The sequence below is a fragment of the Hyperolius riggenbachi genome, chromosome 8 (assembly GCF_040937935.1).
Source record: "Hyperolius riggenbachi isolate aHypRig1 chromosome 8, aHypRig1.pri, whole genome shotgun sequence".
NCBI lineage: Eukaryota > Metazoa > Chordata > Amphibia > Anura > Hyperoliidae > Hyperolius > Hyperolius riggenbachi.
The window spans coordinates 253,922,914-253,947,785 of record NC_090653.1 but is presented as its reverse complement, the minus strand read 5'-3'; the positions used below and the strand labels follow the sequence as shown (position 1 = coordinate 253,947,785).

The 24,872-nt window shown below is 44.7% G+C and overlaps 1 protein-coding gene across 1 annotated transcript in view; it reads left to right on the top strand.

Moving 5' to 3' along the window:
* The first annotated feature begins 708 nt into the window (after positions 1-708).
* The window catches only part of TOR4A (torsin family 4 member A), a 74,387-nt gene continuing 50,223 nt past the window's right edge, over positions 709-24,872 (top strand). The window contains exon 1 of the mRNA XM_068249827.1: positions 709-864. The gene's annotated coding sequence lies outside the window, so the exon portion shown is untranslated. The remainder of the gene's footprint in view (positions 865-24,872) is intronic.

The window sequence follows — 24,872 nt, the reverse complement described above, 5'->3', positions numbered from 1 at the left end:
ACAAAAGCGCTTTATACAAAATCGTAGCATGCATTGGAGCGGCGGGAGGGGTAAAAAACGCCCAAAGAAATCGAAAATCGCTGGCGTCAGCGATTTCAATTTTACATGTGAACAAAGCCTAAGGGCCCGTTTCCACTGGTACAGTTTCCACGCCGAATCTGCCGAGTTTCCCCGCAGGCAAATCGCGCAGGGAAACTCTGCCATAGGGGACAATGGTGCCGCCGGCCGAATCACTTGCGCTAGCGATTCGTCCGACATTGCCATCCGACATGGTGCGGGAGGCAGCGAATCCCATCAGCTGATGGGATTCGTCTGCGTAGCCACAGACCCGGAAGCGCTGCCGCGCGTCTCAACTATTTGGTGGACATCAGTAGTTCGTCAATTACAATTGCAAAGTTTTTGATGTAGTAAAATGATAAATAATATACATAGTAAAAAAAAAACAACTGCCTGCACTGGGGATTCATCTAATCTCTATCACACAAATATCTAAAGTTGTTTTACAAACAAAGCCCTTTAATTTATGCCCCTAATTACTGGAATGTAGCCCCGGTCCCCTCCCCCTCCTGCCCCCACTTTCACACCTGAGCGGTTTCTGGGAAGAATATTCAAGTTTTGCAGGCTGTGGACAGCATTGCATTCTTTTGGGGGTTGGGGCTTGACTAGGAAAGAGAGAGTGTTTTTCCTCTCCATTCCTGTGTGTGCTGCACAGAGTGAAGGAGGTGGATCATCATTCCTGGACTGTGTAGTCTCCCCAGCCAGTCACAGGCTGGCCTAGCTGGCCCAAATTCCCAAAGATGCCTTTCTGGAGTGTCCGCTGGTACCAGGCGATCCCCAGTCTGCCATAACAGCAGCTCCTTCCAGGTCTGTGGAAAAGTTTTGTATCTTTGTTTTGTAAGGTTTTGTACTGTGGATTTGTGTAGGATGGAGCTACAGAGGGGGGAGAGGAGAACTCACTCTGCAGGTTCGGTTAGTACCTGTCCCCTCTAGGTGGAAGTTTTCACAAGGTTTACTGCAAGCAGCAATGCCAACAAAGTTTTTTAACTTTAGTTCAACTTGCAGTGACTTTGATCAAAAACCTCCCAGTGAGTTATTGCACCCAGCAAACCTGACTGTATTAAACTGACGCTAGTATGGTTGAGGTGAGCCACCGTGAAAGTCCATAGAGAAATTCTGAATGTTTGGGTTAACATGGACCTGAACCCTTGCACAAGACAGAAGGAAAACAGAGAAATTCACCCTGTATGTATTTAGAGAGTTTAGCCTGTCTAATTCCCCCTCATCTGTGTCTAATCACAAATTGTAATTTAATCTCATTGCTGTGTCAGCCGGCTGCTTCTGCAAAGCAGCTAATTGGTAAACACAGGATGTTAACATGTCTGCTTCCATGAAAGCAGGAAGTAGACAAACTGCAGATTTATTGCAGGATTTGTATCCGCTGTAACAAAAAAAGGTTTTCTTTTAAGGTTATTATGCTGTTGCCTATCTTTTTGAGCAGAGGGGAAGTTCTGAGTTCAGTTCAGCTTTAATTGTAAATAGCTGATTGACTGAGAGTGCGATTTGGTGCAGCTTAGTTTTGTCATTGAATGGGTCAGGGGTGGGGAATATTCTCTGGTATACAGATGTGTAAAGGCCCATACTCACGGGGGACGGCCGTCGCCGCAACCGCGTGGCACGCGCATGTTGCGGCGACAGTTCCCCCGTGTGTATGATGCGCGCGCCCCGAACCGTCGCCCGTCGGAGCTGTCGCCAGGCGATTGACATGTTCAATCGCCGGCTACAGTCGTCGCCGCAACCTCGCCGGAACTGTCGCTAGCCCCGCATGTGTATGCGGGCTAGCGACAGCTACCCACACACACCACACGGAGCTTCCGGCGGGGGGGGAGGAAACTCGGCGACAGCTTCCGCCGCATCGCTAATCCCTCTGCTGCCGTGTGGATGCAGAGGGATTTGGCGACGAGCTGTCGCCGAACTGCCGCCGAACTGTCGCGCACACGCTCCCGTGTGCGGCGACAGCTACAATTGTACCCCCGTGGGTACTTAGCTTAACACACCAGGTAGCACAGGCAGGCATATTTCTGTCCTGATTGCGCTATAAGCCGGTCATACACCCATCAATTTTTGCCTGGTTGATGCCTGGCAGATTCGATGACTATGGTCAAATCTGCCATGAATCTATAGCACAGTGTATAACATGAGTCATGATATCCCATCAATTTTAGCCAAAAATCGATTGGACCTGATGGAACAAGCCTAAGGGCCTGTGGACACTGAAAATCGCCAAGCGTAATAGTAAAGGCAGTGCGACGCGTTTGCGTTTTTTTTTTTTAATCAATTTTACTTGTGATTTGTGTGCGTTAACGATGTGTGTGTGTGTATATATATATACAAGTATACGTCTTGATCTATATATTTCCCGCAGGGGACATCTAGAAGGTAGGATCACACCATTTTGTCTTTATAATGCTGTACCTACCATTTAGAACCACATAAATTCCATTTTTCCTACCGGGCGCCTCCTACAGTACCTCAAAACGTTTAGTACCCCTTAAACATTAGGGGAAGATCATCGTCGGAGAATCTCTGACAGATCTGCCTTTTTGGAGAGCGACCAAGAGAGGATCAAAGGCCGAGTGGGGACGGTACTTCCCCACCAGTGAAAACGAGTGGTTGCCTCTTTCGGCAACCCACTCTTTTGAGTATAATACCTACTACTTTTGCAAAACTTATTTCGTATATATTAACGTGCTACACCAGATTGGGCTCCCGGACCGCTGTGTTTTTTGTCTTCTACTACTACCACTGTGCACCGGTGATCACGATTTTTCAAAAGACCTAGTGATTTAAAATCTCTTGCAATTTTACAAACGCAGTGCAACGCAGCCAGTGTGTACAGGCCCTAAGGCTATAGGTTCACAGCGGATGTCGCATTCCTTGAAAAAGCAGGAATGCAACGAATGGGAAAGTCCTGCTGCAAGTTATCCACGTGTTGTCAGATGCATTCTATAAAGAGTATGCGTCACTGGGAACACGTGCGTTTTCTGTTGACGCGCTGCATGCAGTGTTAGGATGCCGCACGCGGCTAAACCGCACTACTCCAGCTGTATTGTGAATGTGGCTGTTACCCAGTTGCCGCAACGCATCTCTGAACAAAGCCTCAGGCCGGGAGAACACTCCATGAGTTTTCTGCCACTCGTTTTTGTTTTTTCTGTATTTTATTTTTTGTTTGCGGGGGCGTTTTGAGTTTATCATTTGTTGTGGATGCATTTGTGTTTTAATAATCAATGAAAAAATATGGACCTTTAGGACTCTTTCATAGTGCGACATTAAAGTTGCACGTTAGAAAATTAACGCAGAGTAACGCACAGCAATGCAAAGTCTGTGCGACATTCACAATGCACACGTTGCGTTAGTGTGTAGCATTATTTAAAAGTGCTGCATGCTGTGCGTTTAGCAATGTATCTGCTGCGTTGTGTGTTTCACATGCTCAGTAATGTTTTTTTTTTTCTTTATGTAACGCATGCGCCGTTTTCGTTCCATGAGTATGCAACAAACGACGCACCAAGAGACACATACTGCAGTGCAAAATAACGTCCAATATCATAACCTACATGCGTTGCATTAGGGGCACGCTGTGCGACTTTAACGTCGCATCAAACGCAATGTCCCACTGTGAAAGAGGCCTTAGGCCTTGTTCACATCTAAAATCGAAATCCCAAGCGGTTTCGATTTTGTGCGCAATTTTTTTTTATTTAGCGCCTCCCAGCGCTAGTCAGGTAGTGAACTCTTTGACCTGGAAAATAATAAATACAATGTATTTATTCTTAAAAATGCGATTTTTGTGAGCATTTTGCGTTTCTCGTATACCTTCCATTGAAGCAAAATTGTCTCAAAAATGGTACAGGCACCGCTTTGCTGAGCGGATCGGAAGCGAACCGCTCAGATTTAAACTCTCTCTCATAGGGAATCTTTGCACATGTGATTTTGAAAATCGCCTGCGCTTGAAAAAATGCCCAAAACGCCCTAAATGTCAAGTGACACTTTTATATTTTAAAATTAAGCTAAAATGATCAATGCAAGTACTTACAATTTTTGGTCAGATCCCCATTAGATGCCTAATCTAGGTAGGAGGCAGTCCAGAGGATTCCGGTGTCCTCCTCGCTCCCATTGTTGCCTCGCATGGACCCCTCTGAACATGCCCGAGTTCCTGTCTGCACTCCCTGCTGTGTACGAGCGTGGCTGTATTACACCTGCGCAGTAAGCTAAAGCCGCATGTTCAGTGCGTGCCTCCGTGCTACTGCACTACTGCGCTTCCTTGTAACCTCTCTCACGGGAGAGTTGGGCGCAGAATACAGCTAATATATGGCTTATCCTGCTGCTCTACAAGTCCCGGAGGCGTTAATTACTATTCCCCCTCCAGGTCCACGTGGATCTGGGGAATGATGTAATTCGGCTTCCAGCTATTGCTGGAGGACAAATTAGTGGTTTAACCACTTAAGGACTGGGGCTGTTCTGTGTTATCTGCGCTGTGTGGGCTCTCCAGCCCGCAGCGCAGATCGTGTTAATGGCAGGGCGATCAGACTGAAACCCTCCCCCCCCCCCCTTTTTTTTTTCCCCACTAGGGGGATGATCAGCTGGAGGGGGTCTGATCGCCGCCACTCCGTGTGGCCGAGCGGGGGGCTCTTCAAAGCCCCACTCCGCAGCGTTTTCCGCCATACCTTCCTCTGCCTCTTCCTCTGATGTGCGCAGGACGGATATCCGTCCTGCGCCGGTTAGCATAGGCTTCAGCCTATCAAATGACGGCGATCCCCGGCCAATCAGAGGCCGGGGATCGCCGATCTCCGTCACGGCGCTGCTGATTAGCAGCGTTGTATTGATGTAAACAGCGGGGATTTATTCCTCGCGTGTTTACATTATGCGTGCGAGCCGCTATCGACGGCTCGCACGCTGTTGACGGAGACACCCTCCGTGAACTGGCATGGAAAGGTTGCTCGAACTAGCGGCCGTTTCCATGCAAAACCACAAACGACCAGGCGCCGCCTATCGGCGTTAGCTGGTCGTTAAGTGGTTAAAAAGTAACATTCACCTCCGACTTCTGACGGCGCTGAAGTAACTCACTGTGCGCTGCTATAGCTGTAATTTCTATTACGATCTATGGTGACGCCGGCTGAGCCCACTACTCCTGCGCTTATTACAGCGCTCGACTGGCGCAGCCATACTTGTGCGCACATATATGGAGTGGAGCGCGGTCGTAAACTTCCAGAGGGTCCCAGGAGGGGACGGCGGTCTCTAGAGGGGGGGGGGGAGCCTCTGCAGGATCACAAATACATGAGTTTCTCTGCTACCACATTTGTCCGTGTTTTGATGCGATGTTAGTGTATTTCGTGCATTGCATGCAAAACATATTACATTTTGATGGAGAGCGGTATTGCACTGTTACCGCCACACACAACCGATCAAACGTGTCCGCCTGAGATTTTCCAGTATGTCCGATTAGATATATTCAACCAGTTTCAGCCGGAATATTTGTCGAATCGTTGGTCGGGCGCGATTGCTGCAGCCCCAATTTTCATCAGTGATCGAATCGGTTGGCCGATAAGCCACAAAATCGACAGCTGTATTGCCATCTTTAGGACTTGTTCACACTAGGGCAGCACGGTGGCGTAGTGGTTAGCGCTCTCGCCTTGCATCGCTGGGCACCCGGTTCGAATGCCAGCCAGGTCAACATCTGCAAGAAGTTTGAATGTTCCCCTCGTGTCTGTGTGGGTTTCCTCCAGGCACTCAGGTTTCCTCCCACATTCCAAAAACATACAGATAAGTTAATTGGCTTCCCCCTAAATTGGCCCTAGACTACGATACATACATTACAAGATATAGACATATGACTATGGTAGTGATTAGATTGTGAGCTCCTCCGAAGGACAGTTAGTGACAAGACTATTGTGTATAGCGCTGCGGAAATACTTAATAATAATAATAATAATAATAACTAGGGGCGTTTTCGTCTTTTTTTTCCAGCGCAGGCGATTTTCAGAATTCCCCCCCCCCCCCCCCCCAAAAAAAAAGTTTGTGCAATGAATCTGTATGAGAAGGTTCATATCGGCGCGTTGCGTCCGTGCCTGTACCAATTTTTGGGGGGGCTTTTTTTTTTTCTTTTTTTTTTAATATATAATGGAAGGTATAGGAAGAGCGCTAAACGCTCACAAAATCGCGTTTTTAAGAATAAAATACATTGGGCTTGATTCACAAAGTGGTGCTAACTGTTAGCACGCCTGTGAAAACCCCCTTAGCACGTCTAAACCAGCTTTTCGCACGCAAAACTTTACGCGCACAGAGCGCAGGACGCTCCGCGCGAAGTGCTTATTAAAGCCTATGGGACTTTGTGCGCGTAAAACTTTGCGCACAAAACTTTGCGCGCGATCTGATTGAGAAATCCGGTGCTAACCTACTTAGCACCCTGGTTAGCACGTCTAAAGACTTTAGACGTGCTAAGTAGGTTAGCACTGCTTTTGTGAATCAAGCCCATTGTATTCTTTTCTGGGTCTTGCGTCAGGGAGTGATTAAAAAAAAGTTCTGAAAAAACGCTTTTAACAAACGCAGCGGGAGGCGCTAAACAGCATAAAACCGCAAAACGCTTGAATTTTCGTTTTTTAGATGTGAACAAGGCCTGAGTGTGTAACAGAATTGTTAGCTGGTTAATATCAGTATTTCTAACAAATGCGATCCCTCATGTTTCTACAAGAATTCCGGCTATGTGGGCGGAACGTGCAGACTGTCTGTCTGAATCATCAGAAGACTGACCGTTCGTTAATAAGAGGCCTCCCCCCACACACTCTCTGTGGTTTCCAGTCTGGGAGGTGGGCAGCCGGCCACGGCTCACTCGACAACAGCGCTCGGCAACACAACCTGCAGCCAGTATGAAGTCATCACCAGAAACCTTACATAACAGGAGGGGGATGTGCCTGGTTTTGCTATTAAAGTGCACCTGAACTCCTCTCAGCTCTAAAAAATAAGCAACAGCATAATAACTTTTGAAGAAAAAAATTTGTTACTGATATAAATCTGCAGTGTCTACTTCCTGCTTTCATGGCAGCAGACACAACGTTAACATCCTGTTTACAAATTAGCTGTTCTGCCAAGGCAGCCCGCTGACGCATCTGAGAGATCAAATTACAGTTGTGATTAGACACAGATGAGGGGGGAATTAGACAGGCCAAACTCTCTAAATACATACAATGGGCTCTATTCGTAAAACTTTTTCCTCCAGTTTAGTGCTCAAAACAGCGGACTTTCCCGTCCAATTAGCAAAGTGGGCATTCATAAAAGCTGTTTCCACATGATAAGCTACTATTCCCCAGCAGAGCGGTAAATTTCCGCCTTGTGCGGTGTTTTTCTAGATTTATCTAGAAAATGTAACAAAATGGCCATTCATAAAGATTAGAGGAAGCGGTATATGGACGGGAAATGCCGCTTCCTCGGATGCAGCGAGAAGTGTTCGGATTAAATGAAAGTGAATGGGACAGACCTCCCAGAGAGAGCAGCGCACGGAGGACTCTGCCGGCTTCAATGTTTCCGCATGCCTTCCGACAGCTTACCGCCAGCCTTCAGCGGGAGATCTCCGCTGTATCGCAGCTGCCAATATTTTTATGAATGACCACCCAGAAGTCTAAAGTACCGCTGCGGTATTTTACCTCCACGAGTTTTTTTTTTTTTTTTTTTTTTTTTTACCACCATTTTTTTATGAATAGAGCTCAATGTGTATTTCTTTCTGTTTTCCTTCTGTCCAGTGCAAGAGTTCAGGTCCACTTCAAACCCATCTCCAGACACAAATGTTCTGTACTGCTGAGCCAGGAGAGCTGATTCTACTTCTAATGACAAATAAATCGCCATTCAATAATAGCTGGCCAGTAGGGATGATCAGATATACAAACTGTTCCGAGTTGATGCAAATTTTTATGCAAATGCATGCAGCTTGACAATGTACTAATCAATTTGAGGTTTAATTTGATTGGGCCATTTGCATAAAATCGTGCATAATTTCAGAATAAATTGCACCTCCATGATCATTCCTACTAGCCAGGACTAGAGATGGCCCATGAGATTTTAATGATGGCAGGTTGTGTGAGCCAATTATAACTAGATCAGGAATCACAATTGGAGATGGTCAATGAGGTGCAAATAATTTCGAGTTGATGCAGGACTATGCAAATTTTGTATGTAAATGTATGCAGCTTAAAAATGGACCAATCAAATTTTACCTCAGCAGGATTCCTTGGGTTCAAGATGCATACATTTGCATAATGCTGCATCAACTCAAAATTATTTGCATCTCATTGACTATCCATAATCGGGACTTGTACCTACGGACGACAGGTCTGGGATGAGGCTGCACATGACCACAAATAAAGATGGCCATACATCTATAGATGGCTAGCAGATTGACCAACAGATCTCTCTCTGAATCTGATCAGAGAGGGATCTATTGGCAGCCCACACGCTGTACACAGATTTTCAATCATTTGTCTGCTGGGCTGTCCAGGTCTCAAAACCCACCCCCATCTGTGCTCTCCTGTTTGTTAGCAGCAAAACTCTCACCTATCCAGGAGGCGTGCTTCCTCCTGTTGCTTTTCTCCATGCGATGGGGCTCCTCCCCATGTCATGTGACAAAAGCAGAGGTCAGTCATGAGCTTTGGCACCATACACACTGTACCTCTAGTGTTAGAACTCAGGGGAGGAGCCTTGCAGTGTGTGGGGAAAAGCCATTGGAGGAGGTGCTCCAGCGGAAAAGGTGGGAGTGTTGCCAACGCTCTGCATCGGTCGTGGCCAAATCGAATGCTGCTAGCGACGTGTTCCCGACCTGATCAAAATATTCCGTCCTGCACGATCAACCGAGTCCATTTATTCCGGACAGAAATCGCTCAGGGAAAGTTTGCAGCATCGATTTCTAGCAGTTTCTATCACAGAGAGTGATCTGCCGGCTATCGCCCTTCTATTTCAGGAAGGGCCTCCTTCTAGCCTCGCTTTGGAATCGCCAGGGATTCCAAAAGCAAGGCTAGTTAAAGTCCACGCATAGCGATTTCCCGAAATCGCAAACGACCTGCAGCATTTTCGGAGAGGAAAGTCATGGTCCAAAATCACTTTCCTCTAAATCGGCTTGTTTTTAAGTTGCAAAATCTCTCTCAGCATTTTGATTGATTTTGCAATCCCAAGGGGAGTCCAGCCTCACTCCTCTTAGCAGTCCCTACGCTGAAGTGATATGACTCAGACTGAGCTGCAGACTTTTACCACCTTATTATAAATAAATTCCAGCTGTGACTCAACACTCTTGACCTCCACGACTCTTCGTAATTGGAAACTGAAAAGTCATTCTAAAAGCTGCACGAGATATGCAAAGAGATGGGGAAGGGGTGTGTGTGTGTGTGTGGAATTGTCTTTGTGAAGGAAAGTCCTCTTGCTTTGATCTGCAGAAATGTTCCGGAGCTCAGATGCACTGTAAAGATGCGTACACCCGCCTAGGCTCTATTCACACTAGAGCAGAGGGGGAACTGACAGCTTTTGTCCGGTCTCCGCTCATCGCTAACCGGAGAGTGAGCAGCCACTATGTTATACATAAGAGCAGTTCACACTTGTCACTCTGCAGTGGATCTTAGGGATGTGACACAGCATTTTGTGCAGTCTGCGATAATGCCGGACAGGCGGATGCGCCTGTATCTTCCCCGGGCTACGCAAATTGCCGCTGCTTGACCCATGTATAAAGGGAATAAGCATGAGGATCCCTACTGGGCTGCAAAAGACCAATGGGAATCCTCAGCAAGGGCGCATTCACACTTGAAATCGCAAAACGGTTTTGCGCAAGTGATTTTTACAGTGATTAGCGCGGTTAAAATCACTGTACTCTTCCGCGATTCAGAGTGAGTGCAATCAGCGTTTTTATTAAAGGACTTCCGAGGCCACAAAGATGAAAATTACACAATACCTTTTATATATCTGAATCCACGGAGGACGTCCAGCTCGTCCTCCGCACCGTACCGCCGTTATTGCTGCCTTTCTCTTTCCCCCCTGGCTCGGCCCGACCCCACTGAACGGGTCGCATAGGCTTCCACTACTAAGATGGCCGCCGCCTTGAGCCGCGGCTGCGCAGTACGCTTTGCCCTTAGTGCGACTGCGCAGCCTTCAGCCCGCCTCCCGCAGCGTACGGATTCCGTAATGCTGCCCAAGCGTATGTCCGTACGCTGCGGGAGGCGGGCTGAAGGCTGCGCAGTCGCACTAAGGGCAAAGCGTACTGCGCAGCCGCGGCTCAAGGCGGCGGCCATCTTAGTAGTGGAAGCCTATGCGACCCGTTCAGTGGGGTCGGGCCGAGCCAGGGGGGAAAGAAAAAGGCAGCAATAACGGCGGTACGGTGCGGAGGACGAGCTGGACGTCCTCCGTGGATTCAGATATATAAAAGGTATTGTGTAATTTTCATCTTTTTGGCCTCGGAAGTCCTTTAAGCACTGTACCACGATCGCTCCAGAATCGTGGCAAACTGCTGCAGGTAACACGTTTTGCAATTGGCGCTAATCGCCCGTGATCGGTGTCAATCGTGGCAGTGAGATCACTGCTGTAGGGTTAGAATAGCACCTGTGCTTTAAAAAGCGCTAGGACTTCGGAAATTAGGTTACTCACGTGGCTCTTGGCATTCCATTAGCGAGAGCTCCCTTCAGCCAGGGGAAACTTAATACGGAGGGTACCTCTGGCTACCAAATACTAGGGGGCACCTGTAGCTACCTGTGACTGGCAAGGGAAGTAAGGGAGAGGTGACAGCTGGGCCAGCCAGCACACTTGCAGTGCGGTTTTGTGGAGGTGCTGTAGGTCCATGGAGGGTGACGTCTAAGGTGCCAGGACATCTGTGCCTATAGTCTCCTGTGATGTAAATCCGGGCCTGGCAGCGTCCACGCTCTGATGTGACTCCATGATGGGGGGGAGGGGTACTGAGCTCTAAAGGCTCATACACACGTTCAACTTAATGCACAACATGACCAACCACACAAGTTATTTACCTGACCAGTACATACACACACGCCAACCAACTAAACAAACAACTCGCTTAATACCATGCATGCAAACTAAGCGACAAACTGCACGCATTCAAAAACAACAACGTTTTTCAAAAGACTTGTACGCACGCACCAACCTGCATGATAGTTGGGCAGATTGATCCACTGGATGGATCTGGCAAACAACCTGTTATCAGTTGGTCGTTTTTTTTTTTTGCCAGCTGTAAACATGTCTAACTTGTCTTCCAACAGACGAGCTTGGAAGATAGTTGGACATTTACAACTGGGGGGCAGCAGGAGTCGGGTCACTAGGCCGATTCCGGGTATATTTTTATGCTACAATTAGTGTTCGTGAATCAGTCTGCGGTGTATGGGCAGCCGACAGATCTCTCTCTGATCAGACTGGATTAGAGAAAGTTCTTTCCCTTGGTTGATTTGGCCATACATATGGTTAGCATACAAAAGGGAGATTCGCCATCTCTGTCCAGCAAGCTGATGTGACTTGTGGTATTTTAGTAAGTCAGGCGATGACATTTGGATTATTTGCAATGCCAAACATAATACATCTCATCTTCAAACACAATAGATCACTGGGATGTGCCTGGGAGAAACTCCTGATCACTGTTTACACAACAGGTGTTTCAATATCTTCTGAAATAATTATAAAGTAAACATGTATTCAATACATAAATATGTTGCATCATCTACCATCTCTAGAAGCAACAAACAAGTTTACAGCAGTATGTTTTCTCTGTTCTCCATAGCTACCTTCTGAATCTGAATACCCCTCACCCTTTTTAACTGGCCCGGGGTCCGTCGGTTGTCAGGAAATCGAACGCCGTTACCACGCACCTGATTGTTCCCTTGTGAACGAGATTTTTGGATGTCAGATTCGATTATATCGAGTAATGTATGGGCACCCTAAGGAGGGTCGCTGAGATGTAAAGAAGTCCATGTGGATACAATTTTGATACTAATTGTATGGAAATGTATTCAGCTTGAAAACACACAAATCAAGTCCCACAGTGCCATCATTCAATTGGTCCATTTTCGAGCTTTAAGAAGGCTAACCTAATCATTGTTTTTTAGTAGGAGGGCTTTTTGGTCTCTTTTTTTTTTTAGTCCCTTATACTCTCTTTGTGGCTTTTTTTTAAATATTTTTTTTTTTTTTTGGTCTCCCCGAGCTACTTGGTAACTGTGTTGTACTGGTCCCTGCTATGCACTGATGAGGACCAAAAGTCAGAAACAGGCTGTCTGCATTTGGATTGGCTGTGGCTCTGTAAAATTTAATTCTATAGGCTTGCTATACACCAGCGGTTCTGGATGGTAGCTTGGCTTTCAGGGGCATAAAGGGAGAATTTGCAAATTCAGTAGTGGTGCATTGTGGGTAACCACAGATGTTCACTTAAAGCTAAACTATTGTAAATTCCTTCTGTTGTAAGAAGGCAAACCTAACCTAACCATTGCTTTTTGGTCTCTTTTATTCCCCTATACCTTCCTAGTGGTTTTGGGTCACCCCAAGCTGCTTGGTTACTATGCATCAACTCTGAATGACTTATTAGCACCTCCATGGACCATCCCTATAAGTTGGGCAGAAAACACACTGGTTTGAATCTACCATATACACTGGGCTCCAGAGGAGCTCACAAACTAATTTTGGGTAGAACCATCATGTTGCCGCCATGCATAATTGATCCATCACTATCAGCTATGAAGGACTTCTGTAAATATTTTTAGTCCTCAGCTAATTCTGGTAGGAATCCTAATAAGTGAATACATAGCATGCAGAGGTAAAGCGGTGGACAGAACCCGTTTCATCAACTAAAAATGTTTCCCCAACTCCAACGCAGCTCTCATCTTCTCCCTATGTATTCAGGTGGTAGGCAGATCAATCAGGTGTGACAATGTGACTCCCAAAGTGGGAAGAACAGCAGATGCCAAAATATTTGTCCCAGCATCCCTAGCTTCCAACATAAAACGTAAGGGAGGTGGAGGGCACGTAAGGTACTTGGCATTAGAAGGCCCACTCTACTGTGGTCGCAAGGTTGGCTTCTCCGCCAGTCCACCTCCCAGCAACACATTTCCCAGTTGTGATTGTCACCATAATCGCTGCATCTATATAAACAAGTATGCTAATTTTTGCCTCGGGCGCTCAGAATGTCAGCTTCTTGTAAAAATAATCTGATTTCACTCAGCAGACTGACTTCCTAAACCTAATCTGATCACATTTCTGTCACAGAGGAACAGAGCAAGACTCTGTACAACTGACTCATAAGGCTTTCGTACATATCCAACAAATCGTGCGACCAACCCGACGACATGACCAAACAATTGCACAGCTTTTATATTTTCTGCATACAAACAAACTGAACGATCAACTCCAGTGCATACTGCCCATGCAAGCGGAACGACGGACTGCACAAAATGGCCACATTCAAAACCTGTACAAGTAATTCAAAGTAGGTTGTACACACGTGGCCAGCTGCACGATATCAGCCCAACAGTCATGTGAGTGGAACCACCAGTAGGATCCGGCAAACCGCCTGTTATCAGTAGCTCATCAAGTCGTTCGCTGTGTATTCACATGTTGTGTATGAGCCTTAAAGAGCAGTTGTCAGCCATACTCAGAGAAAAAAAAAATATATAGAGATCTATCTATCTATCCTTGCTCTACTTACATAACACATGTATTGCACTGTCTACGTTTTTTTTTTATATTAGTGATTTTTTTTTTTTTTTCTACAGTAAAAAAAAGAGAAAACCCTTCTTGGCATTTCCCGTCTTAACTGGGGCTATTTTGAAGCCAATCCTGATGTAATTTCCTCCCTTACACTCCTCTGCCTGATTTTCCCACCGGTCACTATAGAAAGTGCATTGTCTCAGAATGAGAAATATTGGCCAATCAGAGAGGAACAGAGGTGTGGGAGGGGAAAACAGGAGGGAAAGAGGCTTCAGCCAATCAGGCTGCATTAGTTAAGTCTGAAGGGAAGTAGAGAAGCAAAAAAGGACAACCCAGCATGCCCTGCAACTTCCTTTTTGTGTATTTTAACTTTTGGACTGCTTGCGTAGCATCCATTATTACTTGTTTACCAGATAAAAATAAAGAATTTTTTTGATATGCCCACTTTCACATAGGAGGCTGAATTGCACGCTTGTAGGACAAATTAGCCTCCTAGCTACTGGCCTCGAACACCTTTCGGGCAGGTGAACTGCAGGGTTTGCCACCCCACACTTGTCTTGTCATTGTTTTCCACACAGTGGAGCTACCTGCTGGCAAATGAGAAAAACTAAATGTGGCATCTGAGCCGTGGCCAAGCTAAAATGTCACTCTGTAGTGGGTCACCTGTTTACTGCTAGCAAGTGCCTGGTTGTTGTGTAGGAACAGCTGCCGCCTTCAGCCTCCCATGCTAAAGGTAGCCTTTACAATAGGCTCACGGATTTGCATTCCCTGTAAAAGCAGGCACACAACGGGAAAGTCGCACCACCAGAAAAAGGATTAAGATGTAATGGGGTCCTAGCAAGGTACTAGATTTGGGGCCCACTTGTGTCTTTTTGGTAAGTTCAAGTGGAGAGAGGTCAGAGAAGGCGGCTGTTGGGCCCCTTGACACCCACTAGGTGGCTGTTGGGCCCCTTGACACCCACTAGGCCCCAGGCACCTGCCTATGTTGCCTGGTGCATGATCCTGCAATTAAATATATTCCATTGTTCCTGTTAACGCTTACTTCTGCTGCACAATGTTAAACCCACCGGCTGCACAGAGAACAATGCTGCTTTCTGCTTGCAGTGCAGCGAGTGGAAAGCGGTGTTAAAATGCAGCTGCATTTTTATTTTTTTTATTTTTTTGGGGGTGGGGGGCAGTTACCCTTTGATCTTTCCACTGCTCATATTAATTAGGCAGGGGTCACACTTGTCAGAACTTGCATGCATTTTACACAATGTGAAAACGCACATAATGCTTCCCATTGTACAATTGCTGCGGGTAAAAGGCACTGCTGCGCTTTTGTTTTGTTTTTGTTTTGTTTTTTCTTCACACATCATGTGTGTGATTCTCTATTGCCAGCTGCTCTTTGTACCTTGGCTGTAGACCCTGACTGAACAAGCATGCAGATCAGGTGCTCTGACTGACGTCTTGTTATATATTAGCTGCATACTTGTTTCAAGTGTGATTCGGACTCTACTGCAGCCAAATAGATCAGCAGGACAGACCGGCAACTGGTAAAGGAAAGAAATATGGCAGCCTCCATATCCCTCACTTCTGGCATACTGTCACAGGAGCCCTAGTGGTCGGAACGCAAATTGCCTTCCAATCGGTTTCAGCACACGGATCATGCAAGCTGTGGTCGCACTCGGTGCACGGAAATCGACGGAACTTGGTCAGCAGCCCGACTAGAAGGGAGCCTGTGAGGTACGGTAATTACAACTTTACACACTATTTCAGGGTATCTGCCACCACCTCTGTTTTCTTAAACAGAGGAACTCACTAACTGGCTATTTCTCGACCGGCAAATAAAACGGTTAAAACACGCTGTATTCTGTCTAGATATCAACAATAGTAGCGTCTCTTCAGAGACCTGAGTTCAGTTTCTGTGTATGCTGAATAATAGGGTAGCGGAACAGTGAATGACTTTGATAAAGTCTTTATTCACGGGCAATATAAATAATTAATATATACAGAAAATTATTAAAATCAACAACTATTGAGACATGAGATAACACAGTATGAAAATAAAGGGGAGAAAAAACGGATACTTAGAGTTAATGGAGAGATGTCCTTTTGTGGGAAAACTTGTAAAGTTCTTGGTTTCAATCAAAGTTCAGAGTTCAGACCAGGTGCATGCCAGCATATCCTCAAGCTGGCACAGATGTGATCAAGATGGTGTTTCAGGGTGGAGGACACTGAGTTTGGCTCCTCTGCTTACCCAGCAGTCTGATACCAAACATGAGGGTTGGGACCCCTGTGGTATCATCAGGGCACTTTCGAACTGCCTAACTGGCAGTCTTTACCTCAGAATGTTCTGAAACGTTCTCAGAACCAGCGCCAGACAGGGCCCTACATGCTCTGTTTGGAGGGCCTGGCAATACAGAAAATATGACACATGTAGCAGTTTATGGAATATGATATACATCTTGGATTTACAGCAGGTCATTCCTAGGTGACGGTTCTTTTCAAGCTTGTGGCAGCAAGCTACATGTCAGCTCCCCTGCTGGGAGGGAGCCTGAATGTCTGACTTCTTCCCAACTAAATTGGTTCTGCCATCCTGCTTATCAACTATATCTGATGGATGGGCCATCAGCACAGCTTGAAGCCAGGGACACTCTGTAGCAGACTCTTGCCGTTTGGTGGAAGGAGGGAAAGAAAAAAACCCCAGGAATGTCAGTTTTGATTCCTGTAATGGCTGCACAAATTTAGCCAGAAAGCGATCAGAAATTGGACTGTGCGGATCCCCCCCAATTCGCTCGCGTTTCTCACGGCTGTTCCGTGACACATACTTTGAGGGTTCTTTTACATAGCTGAAAGCAGCAGATTTTACTGCTTGTCGGCCACTCCTGTCTCTGAGCAATGTGCTTGCAGTTGGCTGCCTGCATCCAGCACTTGTGGTGACCACTGCATGTGCATCCGAGCCGCCGTAGCTGGCCCTGGAGGCTACGTGCTGCGTTTTTTATTAAATTTATTTTTTCTTTATTACTGGGTGGTAACCACACCGCATGTCAACCACTGACACCCATGTGACATGACTGCTCCCCTGCATTGTTTTGCAACCGAAGGGCGCTTAACCCCAGCAATCGGCGGCTAAACGGCGCATTAGTGGTACTTGAAGACGGGTTGGGAATCGCTGAGTGTAGATCTGATGCTTGCAAAGAAGAGCTGCGTGAGGGTTTTGTTTTGTTTTGGGATTTTGTTTTATTACAATTTAGAATTCACAGCTGGTTGCAATTTTTTTTTTTTGGGGGGGGGGGGGGGGGGTGATGCTTTGGGTTAACATAAAATGACAAAGGACTTGTGCAGCAGTGGTATGTTCCTATTTTATACGTTCTAACGATAGCAGAGTTCTGCGCTGACCTATCTGGTTCACATTTCCTGTAACATGCTTCCTATTCCCAGCTGTAGATTTAAACTTGTAAATGTTGGGTTTTTTTTTTTTTCCTCCAGATGATGTCCTTATGTGCTCCATTTCACCTCAGTGTTATATTACCTAATATTTACATTACAACCGAAGACAAACACTGTACGTTATTCTGCGTTTTCCACACGGCCGTTTTGAAAGCTTATTTTTCGCACCAAAAACTGTTCCATAACTGCAGGAAAATGAGCCCCTCAGTATTCTGTGACATACAGAAGAAAGGAGGTGCCAAGGTGTATAAAATATACATTTATCGATCAATTTTAAAGTGCATGTAAAGTGAGAGCGATGTGGAGGCTGCCATATTTATATTTCCTTCTTAAAGAGACACTGAAGCGAAAAAAAATATGATATAATTAATTGGTTGTGTACTATGAATAATTACTAGAAGATTAGCAGCAAAGAAAATATTCTCATATTTTTATTTTCAGGTATATAGTGTTTTTTCTAACATTGCATCATTCTATAATATGTGCAGATTACACAACACTCAGCATTCAAAATGAGTCTTTCAGAGCAGTCTGTTAAGTAATAAACTCTCCTCTAGCAGAGAAAAAGTAAACAGTTCAATTACAGTTGAGATAATAAAAGTCAGATAACAGCCCTCTCCACGACTAATGCTGGGAATACACGGTTCGTTTTTGCCTTCGTTTAAACCTTCGATTCGTTCGGTAAACGAATCGAGTGTTGAAAACGTATGTGAAAATAGTCATAATCTCATTATAGTTTCGATTAATAGACCCCAAAAACGAACGACTAGTGATCGAACATGTTTGATATTATCTCTCTTTATCCATCTAATCGAGCCATTGGTAGACTTGATGGCTGTTCAGATCGATTATATATTCGTTTATGCTAGTCCGTCCCTGTAAAAAGGGATTTTCGTTTCGTTTCTTTGCAGCCTTCGATCATTGGAAAAACGAAACCATCAGAATCGGAAAAAAAAACGAAACCGTGGGTGGTGATATTAACCGTATGACCGATTTATTTCGGGATCGAAAAGGACAAAAGGCACAATCGAAACGAAGGTTTAAACGAAGGCAAAAACGAACCGTGTATTCCCAGCATAAGTTGGTCGGAGAGCTTAATAGCTTTTTTGCATAGAGATAACAACTGGAGTTTCTAAACTCTTCCTGCACTGGAAACAATTAGACTGATGTATCTGATCTTAATGTTTTTTTTCTTAGCTGTACTACACATACAGATCATAATATCATTTTTTTTTCGCTTCAGTGTCTCTTTAATGCCAGTTGCCTGGCATCCTGCTGATCCTTTGCCATCGGGTCGCTGTTATAGAACTATCCCCTCCACATCATAAAGATGAATGTGCTCCCTCGTTTCCTCTACCTGTTTCAGGCCCTACCGGTTCCAATCCCTTCCCCTTTTTTCTTGCAGTTGAAAAGTATAATTGGCAGATTAATAGGAAGGGGGCGGAGAACCTGGGTGAGTTACAGGTTACAAACGACGGAGAGGGAGAAGGGGGGCCTCGCGGTCCCTGATTTTAAGAAATATTCGGATGCTTCAGTACTAGTCCGAATTATAGATTGGAACAGGAACCGCGGGGAGAAGAGGTGGGTAATAACGGAGGAGGAAATGATAGGGAGCCCAATAGGTAACCTCCCCCTGGATTCAGGAGAAAAGTTGAATAGAGGTAGGGAAAAAGGGGATGGAATTGGTGAGTCATACATTGAACATTTTCGATAAATGGAGGATTGTGGGAATGTCGCCTTGGCCTACCCCCATGACCCCCATTTGGAATGGAATGGAACCCCTTAATTATCCACATTGGAAGTGGGGACAGGGACAGAGAGTTAAAGATATATTAGTTGATGCAGAATGGACCCCGATTCAAGAATTGATGGACACAAGGGAGGGGGGGGGGGTATATGGATGAGTGGAGATATGCCCAGATAAAATCTTTTGTGAAGATCCAAGGAGGCCCTAAGTAGAGACTTAACTCCATTTAAAGAGATATATGTAGAGGCAGAGGGCAAAATAAGGGGATGTTGTCAAGGGTATATAAGATTCTTAATGAGAGCGAGGATCCTACAAGAATGCTGAGGGAGAAGTGGGAAAAAGATCTGGGGAAGGCATTTACGGAGGTACAGTGGAAAAAAGTATTAAACATGGCCAGTAGGACAGCAATGCCCACAAGAGGACAGGAAGCAGGATATAAGATTTTTGTAAGGTGGTATTATACACTGCATAGATTGAGTAGAATGTTCCCGGGTGCCTCATCATTGTGCTGGAGATGTGGGGAGGAGAGTGGAGATATTATGCATGTCTTTTGGGGATGTAAGAAACTTGGGGGGTATTGGGCAGAGGTTGGTGGTATAATAAAGCAGATCACTGGGATAGAGACATGGGAGGATCCCGCACTTTTTCTCCTGCACAGTCATAGATGGTCAATTAAAAAATATAAAAATTCCCTGTTGAAATCCCTGATTAATGCTTCAAGAATATTGGTGGCAAGACATTGGAGATCGACCCAAAGCCCAACAATACAGGAATGGATTAGAGAAGTGGCAGAAATACAGAGAATGGAGGAACTAACTAGCTATATTAAGGGGAGGGGCATTTATATGAGAAGAGATGGTGTCAATGGGAGATGTTTAAGAATGAAGGGGAATATGATAGGCTGGTGAGGGGAATGTGAAACATCAGAAAGATCCCGCAGAGGTTCAGTGACTGGAAAAAAGGGAGGAAGGGGAAAGAAGGGAAGAAGGGGGAAAAAAAAAGGGTGTGAATAAATGGGGGATGAGAGTAAAAGGTAAATGTGAGTAATTGTAATGGATGAGTAGTAGAGGTTATCAGGGGGAATTTTACAAGACACTTAGGTTTGGATGGTCTTTGCAAATGTACTATGGCAAAGCTTGATGTTTAGGGTAAAGTAATTCTATATGTAGCAAGAGGAAAAATCCCTGTTTTGGTAAAAGTAACTTTTGTATGTGGCTAGAAGGGAATATCTCTGTCTTGGATTTTATGGATTGATTTTGTAAAAATGGAATGATATAAATAAAGATATTTAAAAAAAACCAAAAAAACTATCCCCTCCAGAACCTCCGGGCACAAGAGGACTTTCTGTCCCCAAGCTATCACACAGCTGAACCCCATCCCCTCTGTCCAAGGCAGCACCCTAGTCCCGTGAACTGTTCATTCACTTAGCCAGTCACTCTGACCCCTAGTTCCCCTGGACAGCGCTGCCTCACACCGCAGACTAGTTCATGCCACTAATTACTGACTCTCACGTTGTCGTTTCCAATTGTTCAACTTCTGTATGTTCTGTATGCTGTATGTTTTAAGTGTTAGGTCTGTTGCATGCTCTGCCTAGGCCAGGGGTTCCCAAACTTTTTCGGTCAAGGGCCGGATCTACATACTTCAGACTGCTGGGGGGCCAGAGTATTCATGAAATGATGTAGAAAACATTGCATTGAGCCTAGGAAGTATAAACGATTACCTGTAACAGTGTTTGCAAATTTTCGTCTGTCATCTCCACATTTAACATGCGTTTTTTTTTTTTCCCCCAAGAAATTTTCATGAAAAACAAGCTTGTTTTGAAAATCAGTATTTTTACGGCAAGAAAAACAATATTTGTACTTCAACACAGAAAAAAATATATTAACCTCAACAATTATTACTCCAAAAATTAGATATTTTTTCTGCGAATTGTCTTAATTGGTGAAATAAAGATTCTGATTCTAAACGACGCATAGGTGATGCACTGCCCTGCGGCAAGCTGCCTTACAGGGTGGCCGTTTTGTTGCACCGCACCAATGTGAATGCAGCCTAAAGGTGGCCACTAACGGTCCAACTTCTAGTGAACAATCGTTCGAGTGATCAGAAATTTTGATTGGATTGGTTTATAAATAATCTCAGTTGATGGGCACAATCGATAATGAACGATTACAAAAACAATCGTCCAATTGCATTTTCGTTGAACCAAAATTTGGATTTTCTTGTTGGTCGTGATAGGAAGCAATGATTGGTTAGTTGATGGTGTATTGAACGATTTTTCATCTGATCAGAATTTCTGATCGCTCGAACGATTTTTTGCTAAAAATTGCACAGTTAGTGGCCACCTTAAGAGTTTCCCCAGGCCATGGCAGGGACATTGGGAAACCCCAATGAAGGATGGGCGGTGACATGGTCATCTGACATAACCTGGAAAGCACCGTCAAAAATGTTTGTTCACATTAACTGGATAATAGTAGTAATCTCCATTCCTCTCCTATTGCTGAATTTCACTTAACAAAGGCCAATTCTTCTTAGGGTACGTACAAACATACGATGATCGTTCGTTCTGAACGACAAACGATGTTAAAGAGACACTGAAGCGAAAAAAAGATATTATGATTTGTATGTGTAGTACAGCTAAGAAATAAAACACATAAAACACATCAGTCTAATTGTTTCCAGTACAGGAAGAGTTGAGAAACTCCAGTTGTTATCTCTATGCAAACAAGCCATTAAGCTCTCCGACTAAGTTAGTTGTCGAGAGGGCTGTTATCTGACTTTTATTATCTCAACTGTAAGTGAACTGTTTACTTTTTCTCTGCTAGAGGAGAGGTCATTAGTTCACAGACTGCTCTGAAAAACTCATTTTGAATGCTGAGTGTTGTGTAATCTGCACATATTATAGAATGATGCAATGTTAGAAAAAACACTATATACCTGAAAATAAAAGTATGAGAATATTTTCTTTGCTGCTAATCTTCTAGTAATTATTCATAGTACACAACCAATTCACTATATCATGTTTTTTTTCGCATCAGTGTCTCTTTTTAAAGGAGGTATCGGCCGATGATCATTTGAAGAAAGGCTTCTTTGAACATCGTTCGTGTACGAATGATCTTGGAACGAGCGTTGCGTGCGCAACATGATGTATAAACTAATTTCAAACACAAGTGACAAAAAGAACTGTTTGAGCATGTGCAAAGCTTTGAGAACGAACGATCAACGACCGATCGTTGTACAGACATTACTTTTTGAACGATGGTCGTTGGAAAAGATCTGGCAGAATGGATCGTTCTTTACAAACGACATATCTCGTTGGTCGGTCGTTTTAATTATCGTTCGTGCACTTTTTACGAACGATCGTCGGGCAATGCCGTCAACGATCGTTTTAAACGACTATAGTCGCATGTCTGTATGCACCCTTAAGGGGCCCATACACTGGGCCTTTTCAGCCATCGATTCTATGGAATGAATTGTTCCGAAATAAAATCTATCCATCAATTTGTGGCCGATTTTCAATGCATTTGATCTGACAGGATGGAAAATCTAGGTTGATCTGCTGCTGGCAGCAGATCCATGGCCCATAGAGTTGCATTGGATCTAATGGTCCAATAATGCATTTAGATCGATTTTCCAATAGATTTAATTCTGAAATCTATTGGAAATCTGTTCCTAGTGAGTGGCACACATCAGATTCCTGTCAGATTCGACTTGACCGGCATCTCATCTGACAGAAATCTATCCGATGGTCAAATCTGCTGCAAATCTAGAAGTGTATGGCCACCTTTTATTGGGAGGAGCAAATATGTGTTTGTACTGTTTATGTTGCGTCTTGGTGCGGTGCTCCTCTGTTGTGTAAATGAGGCTGGGTGATATTTCTGGCAGCTATGATAAGAACATGTGCCAGGCTTCTGAGCTTCCTGTGATCCAGAGGCAAAGCAGGCTTGTGTACAGTGACCACACCCCTCTGCCTGACAATGGGGACAGTATCCACCTCTCTGCCTATTCAAATCATGTCCAGGAACTGGCTTCTCTGTGCATACAGCAGTCAGGCGCTTCTTATAAGGTACTCTGCCATAACCCCCCCTTCTCTGCTGTGTGCGTATTTCCATACAATTTGCATTACATTTGACCACCCATTGACATGCAATGCCATTTTAAACTAAATGCAGTCATGGCTCCCAACTGTCCTTTTTTAGGACAGTCCCTCTTTAGTAACCAAATGCTCCTGTCCCTCTTTCTCCCTCTTTTAGGACTGATGTATAAATCTCCGTAAATAATGCATTTTTTTTTCCTCCCTGAAAAATGTTTTAACCACTTACTGACAAGCTGACGCATTAAAACATCCTATTAGAGCCCGGCTCCAGGGCGTTTTAATGCGTCACTCGCTCCCGCCGCCGCTGTGCACATGTGCGTGTCTCCCCCGCCACTGTAAATAGTTGCCTTAGGGACTTAGCTTTTATTTTATGAGAGTTTATTTACTATTACTTTACTAGATAGGGGCTTGTAATTCTCAATCGGACAAAACAGAGATAGAAAAATTACACCCACTGTATATTTCCCAATAATATATTGTCATCATACATTGTCATAAGGACATCATTTAAACGGTCTAATAATTGGGACAAATGGGCAAATACAATTTGTGGGTTTTATCCACAGAATGTTTTATTTTAAAACTATAATGGCCAAAATCTGAGAAATGATTCCCCCCCCCCCCCTCCCCCGTTTAAAATTCATTTAGAATAAAAAAAAATCTTAGCAAAATGTACTACTTACAGAAAACCTAATTGGTGGCAAAAAAAACCAAGGTATAGATCATTTTGTTGCAATAAATAGTAATAAAGTTATTAATGAATAAAAGGGCAGTCACTGACGGGTGAAAATTGCTCTTGTCTGTTAGGGTAAAAACCAGTATGGGGTGAAGTGGTTAAATTTGACTCTAAACTTTATGCCCATCCTTTAATATATTGTATATACTCATGTATAAGCCTATTTTTTTTTCAGCATAAAAAAATGTACTGAAAAGTTACCACCTTGGCTTATATGCGAGTCAGTGGAGCAGATTGGGTGGTGGAGTAGGTTTTGTTAATGACAGAGGAGTGTAAGGATCGTGCACTAGTGATCCTGCTCTTACCAGCTGGCTCCCTGCTGTGTCTATGCCCCCCCATCCCCTGCAACATGGTGTGCAGAGTGCACTGCTCAAGACTACCTGTGTCCCCTGGCTTGTGGAGTGTGCAAGCAATGTGTCAGCAGTGCAATGATCGGGGATTCTTCCTGTGTGGCAATCACTGTCTTATGTATATATGACGCCATCTAGTGGCTTCTTGAGACACAGCTGTAGGATCCTGGTGCACATCTGGCTATGGGGAGGGGGGGCTGGCTTGTATTGTGGAGGGGGCTATATTGAGGATGGAGTTTATACCTGAGTCAATCACCTTTTCCTGGTTTCTAAAGGAAAAGTGGGTACCTCTGCTTATACACGGGTCGGCTTATATGCGAGTATATACAGGTATTTCTTACTTTCAAATGCTGTGAAATAAAACTGAGGACCAGTTTGGTTTTAATAATAAAACTGCATCTTTTTCTTATAATTTCTTGTGATAAGTATGATGAGGGGTGTGGCTTGGCATGGACAGAGGTGTGACGGGCGTGTCAAAGTGTCACGCTTTCTTTACTCAATAAGTTGGAGGTATGATGCAATTTGTGCATGTCTTGGAGAGCCGCCCAACGCCTGGCCTTTGTGGCCTTTCTAGAAATCCAGCACTGCTAGGAATGATCAGGACTTGATTGCTCAGGTGACTTTGCAGGGCCAGAGCTGTACAGACAGGCTAGTAATGTGATCTGTTGCAGGCCTGGGAGCAGGGCAGAGGGCCAATGGCGCGACGTGAGTGATGTCATGCAGGCTGAGGGGGAAGAACCATGCTCTTGGCCACTGCTCTTGTTTAGTTGATCCGCCCGGCTGATCGCTGGCAGAGAT